Raw genomic sequence first — 9458 nt, forward strand, 5'->3', positions numbered from 1 at the left:
GCGCCTGCACAATCCAATCACGTTTGAGAGAGAAACAACAAATTCAGGGTTTCTGAGATTGTTCCTTTTTTTTTTTTTTTTTTTTTTTTTTTTTTAGAAGTAGTAACGTGTACTCACGGTTATGGATAGAAATGTAGCGGAGTAAAGAGTACAATATTTGCCTCTCAAATGTACTTGAGTAAAGTCATGAGTACTCCCCAAAAATGATACTCGAGTAAAGTACAGATCCCTCAAAATTGTACTTAAGTACTGTACTCAAGTAAATGTACTCCGTTACTGTCCGGCTCTGGGTATAAGTTATTATCATCTCATACATCTATTTTGTAACTATTTTAAGTGTAACCATAACCATATTTTGTCATTAAACCTTTTCAATTACAACTAATGTGCTAACTAGTTTTGATTTGGTATTGACTTTGAAGTGCTACATATTGCAATACAATATAGTCACTATCTATAGCAATGCTCTCCCACATAATAAGCTATTGTAACTGCGCTTATTTCCGTCGTTGGTATAAGTGGCAGTGGGTGGAATATACAAAAAATGTGCAGTTTTCTACCATCTTGCTAATAACGTTTCTTTAGTCATTCGGCAGTCTTGCAGCTTGAACCACTGCAGGAATCCACCCTTACAGATGGTGCAGAAACCCGGGATCCCTTGCAGTGAGGTTTCTGAAATTTACTTTGATCTGTCATCAGAATGAGGACATTTTTTCACAGTTGATTTTGTGAATGGATTAAAGCTGACCTTCTGACCATGGAATGGGTAAGTCTGTTTTCATTGTTTAATGGTATATAGGAAAAGTCTCCATTTGCATGAATTGAATGAAACAGAATTTAGAAGGTTTTGAATAGCTTTAATAGTCCCATTACTGTATAACTTGTAAATATTGTGAATATTCAGATCCCCTCAGGGATGGAAGGGAAAAATTCTGATAAAAGTGACGTATTATTTGCTTTATGGAGCAAAAAAGTTGAGCCTACCTTGTGTAAACTCAAGAAAGAGTACATTGGAATTAAATGTCCAGATAAGGAAATGCTCCAATTGTGGGACACAATCGGCAAACATCAAAAGAAACCAAAACATGGTGAAATAATTGAGGCTTTAAACTTCCTAAGTTTTACACGGTTACGTGAGTTAACGTGTCTATCTTCAAGTATAGATGCTAAATGTAAAGAAGTGCAATCTAAAAATGCAGATGCACAAAAGTCTGAGGCAAAGATTCAAGATCTTCAAACACAGCTAGATAAATTACTAGCTGAGCAGTTAACCCTGACTGAAAAGTGTAAAAATCACAGAGACCATTGCAGAACTCAAGGCGCTAAATGCTAAATTGTCTCCCAAAATGCTTAACAGCGATGGAACTAAAAAGCATGTTCACTTCTTAGAGGAGGTGACTTGCTCTAATGAATCTGAAACGTTCACTGTAAAACTTTTCACTGTAAATTTACAGTAAAATACTGGCAGCTGGGTTGCCAGCCACATACTGTATTTTTACAGAACTAGTACTGTAAACAGCATTTACAGTATTGTACTGTAAAACGTTGTACTGTAAATTTACAGTAAAATACTGGCAGCTAGGTTTCCAGCCACATACTGTATTTTTACAGAACTAGTACTGTAGACAGCATTTACAGTATTGTACTGTAAAACATTGTACTGTAAATTTACAGTAAAATACTGGCAGCTGGGTTGCCAGCCACATACTGTATTTTTACAGCACTAGTACAGTAAAAAGCATTTACAGTACTCCACTGTAATTACCAAATACAGTATATACCACATACTTTTACAATATTAAACTTGTCTACAGCAATAAATTGTATAGTAGTCACACTAGGAAAAAGAAAACAACATTTTCTGGGTTTTAAAACATTTATTTTGGTTAAAAGCAAAGATCAGAAAATTGCCTTCTGTGAACATGTTGGCTGAATTTTTTAAACATAAAATGCAATTTTAACACTTAACAACAAACAGGTAACACTTAGCACTTAATTAAAGGGATAGTTCACCCAAAAAATTAAATTAGCTCAAATTTACTCACCCTCAAGTCATCCTAGGTCTATATGACATTCTTCTTTCAGACGAATACAATCGGAGATATATTAAAAAATGTCCTGGCTCTTCCAAGCTTTATAATGGCAGTGAATTGCTGTTTCTGTTTTGAAGTCCATACAAGTGCAAACGAAATCCCATTCAAAGTCTTCAAGTTTTCGCAGAAGTGAGGACACCTGTAGGCTTACAGTGTTCTTTTTTTGCACAACTTGGCCAGTTTTGTTTGAAGTTACTTGTCCTTTCTTTGTTTTTGATCCACGTTCAGGATTGATGTCAGGAAATCGTCTAAAAGGCAGAAAAGAAAGGAAAAAAAACAATGAAATATTATGGACTGAGTTTATATATTTTGACAGAGAGAGACAGCACAAAAGATGTGTAAATAAAAAACAGATATCGGTTTTAACGACTAATCTGTTTGGATAAAACTGAACAACATAAAAAAAAATGCAATGTTGGATGTTGTGATCAATAACTGATATTTTTTCTGCCCTGGTTAAAATACATCAACTCAATGTGTCTGTTTACATGCGCACTGTCAACTAACTAAACTTTTGGAAGTGGGGTTGCCAGATTTAAAGTTTTATTCTACAACTTTTAATATCATCCCCTCATCAGGTCCCATCAGAGTATCAGTGGAAAGGCAGCCATAGACTCTGTTTATATAGAGCACACATTGCCAGAATCCAGCCCAAACCTTTGTGACAGAAATAATTTAACTTTAATTGCAAGCCTTGCAATGTTTATTGCATACATGACTACATGATAATGTTAAACATGACATTTACCAGACTAAAATGCATGTTTGCACCCAAAAATGAAAATTCTGTCATTATTGCTCACCCTTAAGACTTTCGTTCGTCTTCGGAACACAAATTAAGATATTTTTGATGAAATCTGGGAGGTTTCTGTCCCTCCATTGACATCAATGTCATTGCAACTCTCAAAGCCCAGAAAGGTGGTAAAAACATTGGTAAATAGAACATATAACTACAGTGGTTCAACCTTAATATTATGAAGTGACGAGAATACTTTTTGTGCGCAAAATAACCCCAAAATAACCTCTTCTCTTACATGTCATTCTCCTACACTGTTTTGTGAGGATGAGTAGGCCGGAGTGTATTAAAGGGTAACTCTCGCCAAAATGCAACCTAGGGTCTTTTTGTTAATCTACCAGAGGCAAACTTTCATTTAAAAGCATAATTAGGATGGAAACGCCACTTAAGTTTGACCGTGTTTTCGTTTTCGGTCTAATTGCCTTTTGAATGGGAGTGCTTGGACTATGATAGCATTAAAAATCGCTATTTTTTAAAACACTAAGGAGGCTCGACACAACATGAAACTGTGCTCGAAGTATCACCAGGGGCTCTACACATGAACTCCAGCATTGAGAACATTGTTTGTGTACACAGAGTTTACCAAAAATAAAGATTTTGAACAACTCACGGAAGCTGTGTCCGCCTGCATTTTGACAGTCAAAAATAGTCGATCTAATAACTTTATTCTAGAGCTGCTGTAAAGCCAAAACAATCTATGTTACTGTAATTTCCTATTATCACTGTAAAGCTGCTTTGAAACAATCTATATTGTTAAAAGCGCTATATAAATGAAGGTGACTTGACACTGTTTACACTACGTCAACAGCGTAGGAGAATGACGTGAAAGAGTAGAGATTGTTGAATAATGTCGTTATTTTTTTTATTTTTTTTGTGCACAAAACAGGTTGCACCACTGTAGTTGCATGGATTATTTAAACAATGTTTTTACTACCTTTCTGGGCCTTGAAAATTGCAAAGACATTTCTGTCTATGGCTGGTTCAGAAACCTCTCAGATTTCATCAAAAATATCTTCATTTGTGTTCTGAAGATTAACAAAGGTCTTACAGGTTTGGAACAACATGAGGGTGAGTAATTAATGATAGAATTTTCACTAATCCTTCAACTGAAAACAACTTGCACTGACATATCTTAAATATGTGACTGCCACTGTTTTGTCTCAAGATGCACACCAGTAATGTTTTTTTTTTATTAGACATTTTTATAAAAGCTGCTTAAATACCCTAATTTTATTAAGGCCTAGACCTGTCTTAAAGGGTTAGTTCACCCAAAAATGAAAATGATGTCATTAATGACTCACCCTCATGTCACTCCAAACCCGTAAGACCTCTGAACTCTTCTGAAGACATCTTAAGATATTTTAGATTTATTCCGAGAGCTTTCTGTCCCTCCATTGTAAGTCAATGGACGTGTCACTGTTCACGTCCATAAAGGTAATAAAGACATCATCAAAGTAGTCCATGTGACATCAGTGGGTTATTTAGAATGTTTTGAAGCATCGAATATACATTTTGGTCCAAAATGAACAAAAACTACGACTTTATTCAACATTGTATTCTCTTCCGGTCTGTTTTCCATCCGCATTCACGAGTCCATATTGACGCACCAGATAACACGTCAGCAGCGTAAATGTGGACTCGTGAACGCGGATGAAAAACAGACCGGAAGAGAATACAATGTTGAATAAAGTCGTAGTTTTTGTTCATTTTGGACCAAAATGTATATATTCACTTACAATGGAGGGACAGAAATCCTCTCGGAATAAATTTAAAATATCTTATGATGTCTTCAGAAGAGAAACGGAGGTCTTACGGGTTTGGAGTGACATGAGGGTGAGTCATTAATGACATAATTTTCATTTTTGGGTGAACTAACCCTTTAAGCTAAGCCCAGTATGGAAACCAGGGCCATATTGTTCATACCAGTAGTCAGTCAGCTTAATAAATACTGTCAAGACAAGTCACAATTCAGTCTAATATTTATATGAATGGCAAATATGCTAATGACTAACCTCTGAACAAACTCAAGGTGCTGCCTCTTCCTGTACTGCAAGCTGAAGTTATAGGAGGAGGCAAACAGCGCTGCCAGGCCAGCGATGAAGTTAGGCTGTGATCCTTTCCACACACACCTTGACCTTCCAAACGTAATGTCCAGCACTGGTTGCTTAGAGATTGACCTGTAATTGAAAAAAATACAAAATAAAATGAATTAATAAATAATATTAATAATTAAAATAACTATTGTGGGTTCCACTGTGGTTCGATGTAGTTGTCTATCTATTCATTGTTCTATAAATTAAAATTTTCACCTAAAAATTAAAATTGATTAGGGTTAGAAGAACACTAAAACGCACTGCCATATTATTTTGCTTGTTTTAAGCATAAACTCACTAAATTTTTACTTATTCTTTCAGAAAACAAGACACTTTTTACTTGTCAATTAAATGCTTCTTCATGTAAGAATTTTAGATATCTGGACTGGAAACAAGAAAAAAACACTAATTAAGAAAAACATATTTTGCAGTGGAGTGAGTAAATGATGGCTTTTCATTTTAGGTTTAAACTTAAACCTTTAATGTTTACATACCAGGAAATAAGGCATGGACTCTCTGGCAAATGTAGATTGCTGGACATCAGCGTTGCAAATTCCTGAAACAATTTTTAAAAAGGACAGCACAACCATGATCAACAGAACCAAAACATAAAACATATATTACAGATTAATGAGATTTGTTGAATATCATCTACTTATCTGCTTGAAGGATAACACCGTCTAACTTCTCTTTGAATTGTTAGGCAATTTGTAGGAACATATGGCATGGCAATCAGGAATACTACATTTGAAAACAGCATTAACATGGATTTTTTTATGCTAGCAAAATTGAAAATTCTGACAACGATTCAAAAGCACGATCACAGAACTGACAGCATTTGATAGCATTTTTTATTTTATTTTACCACATAGACTATAACTGTAACACTACTTAAAAGCACTTACATTAGCACTGGACCGTCATCAGATTACAAAGCCTGAAACGAAAAATATATATCAAAAGCAGGTCATGCAAATAACATGGTATATGTTGCCTATTATGTGAAATATCGAAGTTAACGTTAACTTACTTGGTAAACAGGTGGAACAGAGTGAATTGTTTGCGCGGCCGCGGTAGAAAACCGCGATCGCAAAATCAAACCAAATAAGCATTTGTGAAAACAATGTAGAAATGCGAACGCAAAAAAAAACAAAATATATTGGCTTACCGTATCACTCAGTTGAACAATTTTCCATCTTCTCAAACTCTAAATCCCACTAATCGTCACAGGCGCAGGTTATTCAGATGACAAATTCTTCCATCCGTCTTCATGTAACATTAATGTCGCCCATTTTCTGCTGCGTCACAGACAACTAATGTTTCAAACACGAACCGAAGCTCACAAAAGCTTAAAAATTGCTCACAGATTCGCAGACACTGTTTATCTTGTTAACAGGAATGATTATTCTGTTCAGTTGAATCCCGCTGACAAATCAAGTTTGCCTGTAGTAGCTACTGTCGGCTCGCGTCACATTTGAACTGAATTGAGCGCGAAAGAAATCAATCCCACAATGCAGTGCTTTTACAGTATGATACTGTATTACGAATTTATCGGGTTGAAAACAGAAATGTGCTGTATATTTACAGCTGTTCTGTAAAATATACAGCCTAATACTGTATTATGGAAATACAGTACAATTCTGTAGGAAATTCGCTGTAAATTTACAGTAAAGTTTTACAGTGTTTAGTTCAGAAAATGCATGTGCAACTGTCCAAGAAAGTGTGCCTATTTCAGTTCTTAAGGTGATGCAACACCGTAATAGCGCAGGTTCATGTACCAGAACACATGTACAAGCATTAGAGAGACGCGAGAACATGGCAAACATCCCTATGGTAAAGAAAGCAGGTTTTGCAGTTCCTGTTAGAAAATAGGCCATACAGAGGAAAAATGCTGGTCACTGGGAAGGGGTAGACCTCCACCTTATGTTCAGAAAAATAGCAAACCCCTTTCTAAGGGAAAAAATCTGCGATCTGCACGCACAGGTAAAACTCTTAATGAGTTAACTGTTTTGTTTATGCAAGGCCTTCAGCTATTAACTTCACTTGCTAGTGGGTTAGCTGCCCAATAGTAACAAGTTTAGTTAAACATCCAAATTGCAATGATCCTGTTTGTATTTTCAAATTTGTAATTGTGCGTAACACATTGTGCTCATAGAAGAGTTTGTGCTACGTGCACATAGGCTAATTGAGTTTATTCTTTAAAACACATGATAGCTTTACTGTAAGTGTTGTATGAAACACTTAGGTTAAAAGGTAGATGATATTAATCCTATGCCATGTATCTTGTGTAAACTGAATAATTGTTTTACTGGAATTGCATTGCAATTTCAAGTTGCACGTGTGACTGTTGAATTTGTTTGTCTCCTTAGTGGAAAACTCTGCTATTTTTCCATATAGCTGTAGTAAAACCACGTAAAGGAGCATAGAATTGCCATGTGGCCACAATGTTAATGACAATTTGCATTAACCATGAAAATGCTTTCCTCACAACAGGATTCAGTAACTCTGTACTTTGCACTTTTCTCATGCTCCTTAACTGAAACATTGGTGTGGGAAGATTTTGAGCCAGATCACACTTCATACTCACATTCTCATGCTGGCTCCCTGTTACAACAACAGGACCAAATTTGCATCACAGTTGTAAAACCTCCTCACCTTTGTTTTGGGGCATGATTAATTTACACATAGCCACAGCTAAATGCAGCCACCATTTCATCTTCACAAAGTCTGCATCTGCATCTGATTCTGCCTCACAAAATTAATGCATACAATGTTATTTAAGTCTTTACATCTAGACTGAATTATAACTGTGAATTGCATCCAGTAATTGTTTGTTTTGTTTTTCTTTGGATTTATTTGATCACTTAAGTAATCATTTGTCTCACCAAGTTAAATTTTAAAATGTCAGTATTTCTCATTTTTACCCAAGTACAAATATTTGTATTCTCATTAATGCTTTTGAAACGATTTTTGCTTATTTGTAATTTGTCCATTTTACTTGCAACAATGTTTTTGGACAGTAATTCAATTGAATCTCTGTGTTTGGTTACACTGAATATTTTGCTGATATTCTTCATGAAATGGGGTTTTAAACCAGCATTTGTTGTTTTGTTTTGTTGTAATGCAATTTATTTAAATGTTTCCAGAAACAGTGTAAGAGCTTGTAAGATAATCTTTTTTTCTCCCTTGACCATATTTTTAAGTACATCAATTTAAGGGCTTTTTGCCAGAGACTAATTTTAATCTGACCATATCAATCCTCTGACCAATGACAAATGCCATGTGTCTGCTTTTGTGGTGTTTATTGTGCTATATGCTCTTTTAAGATCACAGGATCCCTGCAACCGAAGTTCACATCCTGTGTCCTGTCTCAGAAAGAGGAACCAGCGTTTGCTCCCAGATTCAGCGTCTGTTCTTGTGGAGGTGTGAAGTGTTCAATGGATGATTTGCATATCTATGAACTGTGCAACACCATTTGATAGAGCCTCCTCATGCAGGGCTGAAAGGAGGACAAAGACTGAACACTGACCTACTGCTATTGCAACAAACCTGGACGAAAAGTCTGAAGATGCAACTACACACAACAGAAAGCATGTCTTTATGGATTGTCACCTTTGGACTCCATGTGTGTGGCCAACGGTGCCAAGGGGGGAATTGTAGAATTGAAACTAATCTTGACTGTTTTTCTACCCCCTCTTCCTACCACAATGACCATTTGGAGTTCCTAAAGGCACAGAGGTTTCTGATAGTGATCTAGACCTGTAGGCCAAAATGTTTGTACTTTGGGGGTTGATGAATTGTCACACCTTTAGTACGGTGGGGGAAGTGTAATTATCTGATTGGTCAGTTTGAATGTCTCACATCTGGGTTTTAGTCACATGGTCAAGGAAAGGATAAAATAAGATTGAAACTGTTGCTCTGGCTCTCTTCTCTGGGTCCCTTTCTTGGGGCTCTCTTCTTATTCTTGGGGCTCTCTCCTTTTGCCTCTTTTCTTTGTCTCTCTCGATTTCTCTCTCTCTCTCAGGTAACATTTTACATGCTGGGTAAGATTAATGGTATAAGTTATCTCATACAGCTATTTTGTAACTATTTTAAGTGTAACCATATTTTGTCATTAAACCTTTTCAATTACAACTAATGTGCTAACTAGTTTTGATTTGGTATTGACTTTGAAGTGCTAAATATTGCAATACAATATCGTCACTCTCTATAGCAACACTCTCCCACATAATAAGCTATTGTAACTGCGCTTATTTCTGTTGTTGGTATAAGTGGCAGTGGGTGGAATAGACAAGAAATGTGCAGTTTTCTACCATCTTGCTAATAACGTTTCTTTAGTCATTCGGCAGTCTTGCAGCTTGAACCACTGCAGGAATCCACCCTTACAGATGTGTTCATGTGTTTTCTAGAAAGGGCTAACAAGGGGAACACAGTGAACAGAGGGTAGCTCTGTGACAGTAATAATGGTGTACTAAT

General features: G+C 36.1%; 1 long non-coding RNA gene across 1 annotated transcript; it reads right to left on the reverse strand.

Annotated features, from left to right (window-relative positions):
- Positions 1-5373: 5373 nt before the first annotated feature.
- LOC307162011 lies at positions 5374-6606 on the reverse strand. Its single transcript, XR_013821839.1, has 3 exons — positions 6151-6606; positions 5888-5919; positions 5374-5723 (listed from the first exon to the last, which is right to left on the reverse strand). It is a non-coding gene; the product is annotated as an uncharacterized lncRNA (long non-coding RNA).
- Between the last annotated feature and the right edge of the window lie 2852 nt (positions 6607-9458).

Source organism: Squalius cephalus (assembly GCF_949319135.1).
Source record: "Squalius cephalus genome assembly, chromosome: 7".
Classification (NCBI taxonomy): Eukaryota; Metazoa; Chordata; class Actinopteri; order Cypriniformes; family Leuciscidae; genus Squalius; species Squalius cephalus.